General features: G+C 35.3%; 1 long non-coding RNA gene across 2 annotated transcripts in view; it reads right to left on the reverse strand.

The window, feature by feature from the left end:
- LOC102770149 overlaps positions 1 to 2,856 on the reverse strand; it is a 12,166-nt gene that overhangs the window by 2,090 nt on the left and 7,220 nt on the right. For both annotated transcript variants that reach the window (XR_001512714.1, XR_435296.2), the window contains exons 2-3: positions 2,190 to 2,266; positions 824 to 949 (exon numbers count right to left, since the gene is read on the reverse strand). This is a non-coding gene — a long non-coding RNA (uncharacterized LOC102770149). The remainder of the gene's footprint in view (positions 1 to 823; positions 950 to 2,189; positions 2,267 to 2,856) is intronic.

Raw genomic sequence — 2,856 nt, forward strand, 5'->3', positions numbered from 1 at the left:
CCGAGAGAAAACTGTATTTTAAATTCTGGGCCCCAACATGAAGGATGTTTCCCTATTTATATCTTTTTACCTTATTTGTCTCCCAAATATGGGGTTTTCTGGTCCCCTCTGCAAGTTCTTAAAGAGCCCTATGTGCTGGGGCTTTGGGACCTCAACCAAACGTCTGGCCTGGTGCCAGCACTGATAACTTTGTCTGGGGAAGGTTTATGGCCTCTCTGGAATGGGAGTAGTCTTATTTTCTTTATTATTTAAGCAAGCAAGCATTTACAGGAGCCACAATAGCAGGGTTAAAACTTCAAACAGCAGTTTTTATATCGATGGATGCTTCAGTTCGGCTGTTCGGTCTACTAATATTTGCATATTAGGGTTTTATATATATTGATAAGAAATCGCCAGGTAATGCAAAGTCTAAGATAAATGTACACATGGGCATTGATAAAATATATAGCATCTACTGAGCATTTACCATATGCTTAACAATGTTCTAAGTCCCACACTTATTATCTAATCTTCAAAGTCAAGCACTATTCCTTTGAGTCAGATACTAGGAATATCTTCTTCTAAGATATAAAGACACACACTGAGATATTAAGAAATTTGCCAAGGTTACATAGCTGGTTAAGTGATAGAGGAAGGGTTTGAACCTAGTCTGATTCCAGAACCCATATATAATTACTATACTATGCTACCTCTCAACATCTTTAATTGACTTTTTTTAAAAATTAAACTTGTAGCACCTTATAAGAACTAGCCTTGTCACAATGCTGAATTTTCAAAGATTCACATGTATGTCAAAGCTTCTCAATTTCAGCATAATCCTTACCATAAAAGGAAAATGTTGTCATCATCCATTGCATATCCAGGACTCAAAGCATCCAAGTTTCAAGACTGGGAAAGAAGTTTCTATAAAGAAACTCAGATCTAGTTTTGGTCTCCTGAAATTTCATTTCTGCAAAAGACATAGCCAAAAGTTAAAACAGTACTGTAAGAGCTGATGTTAGTTTGAATTATTTGTAGTTCCTATTTTCCACCCTTCTGTGAACCCCCTTTTTCTTGCGGAAACATGCAGGTACAGGTAAAAACTACAAGCCTGTCTTATATAGGTTGCTTAAAAGTAACTTTTAAAATTATATAGCACATAAATATAATAAAATCAGAAAATACAGGTTAACAAGATCACCCATAGAACCCAATTCTAGAGACAATAACGCCTAGTATTTGAATATATCTTTTCAGATGATTTCTCAGTAAGTACATACAAATGTTTTAAGCAGAAAAGGATTATATGTATGGCTCTGTAACTTGTTTTTAACTTAATGTATTATAAATACCCTTTCATTTCAAGAAAGGTAAACCTGTACCATAACTTTTAAGTGACTGTATAGGGTTGCATTGTATGATTTTGACAAAATTGATTTAACCAACACATGGATTCCCTTAATCTTATAGACTACTAAAATAGTGATTACTTAAAAACTGCTAAGTGGTTGATGGAATTATACCAGTTATAAGTGCTTTTTCTCTACTGTTTGAATTTTTAGATTAAAAATTCTTTTTTTAAGGTTTTTTTTTAAATTGATATTTTACAGAGAGAGGGAAGGAGAGGAAGAGAGAGAAACATCAATATGAGAGGGAAACATTGATGGGCTGCTCCTGCACACCCCACACCTGGAATCCAGAGACCTGGACATGTGCCCTGACCAGAATCAAACTGACAACCTTTCAGTGCAGGGGATGACATCCAACCAACTAATGAAAAATTCTTGATCTTATTACTCTCTATCTCAGAGAGATTTTTTTTTTTTGGTCAAGAGATCATAGCACAATGAAGTATTGTAATATCAAATTCATAAAGATTTAGGAATTACTTGGGATCATGATCCCAGTAAGTATCCCAAGAAGCAGAATTTAATTCCGGTGTTTGCCCTAGCTTTAGTCTGCTCAGAGCATGTGTTTAATCAGGATAATCAGCTGAAACACGGACTTAACATGCATTTCATCATGGCAAACTGTAAATGGAAAACCAACACCAGCTCCTTGTCCCTAAAGCAGGAAAACATTGTTGAGGTTAGAACTAAGGTCTTTTCAACTATCAAATTTCAGCCACTAAGAACAACTGAGCCCCAAAACTTGCTGGGTGATTGGAAATCCAAATGAGGTAAAAATGAAGATTTTTCTTTCACACTTACCTCTGATGTCAGATGAATCCAGCTTCTAACTAGGATGAAGTTGAACTATAGGATCTATCAACTATCTAGCATCATCTCTGGAAAATTAAAAAAATACACAAAGGTTACAAATACAAGACTTGAATGTACACCCGCCTACTCCACACCAAATCACACCCATACAGCATCAAAGAAAATTACATCTAGGAAAACTGCTCATTCTTTTACTTAAATCTCCATTCACTATTATAAATTGACCCATCTATTTGCAGGATGTCATCAAATGCTCAAAGTTTGGGTAAAACTATAAAATAAGTCTAACCATCCTCTGAAAGTTTATAATAGTCAACAGTCTCTCAATAAGAAAACAGGTATGCAGGGAGAACCAAGATGGCGGCATAGGTTAACGCCGGAGTTTGCCTCCTCGAACATTCATGAGAAGCACAATAATTGCAAGATCCACCCATGTTTTTCCTTTCTTTTTATTGCTGAGTTGTATTCTTTTTCATGAATATGTCTTAGCATGTTTATCCATTTTTTTTTGTTCCCAGTTTGGGGCTATTACTTACATCTATTAAAGGGAAGACCAAGTTAAAACAGCAAAAATTTAAATCAACAATAAAAATTACACAAAAATACCACACACACACACACACACACACACACACACTCTTATCTCTCACCTAGA

The sequence above is a fragment of the Myotis davidii genome, unplaced genomic scaffold, assembly GCF_000327345.1.
Source record: "Myotis davidii unplaced genomic scaffold, ASM32734v1 scaffold594, whole genome shotgun sequence".
Taxonomy (NCBI): Eukaryota; Metazoa; Chordata; class Mammalia; order Chiroptera; family Vespertilionidae; genus Myotis; species Myotis davidii.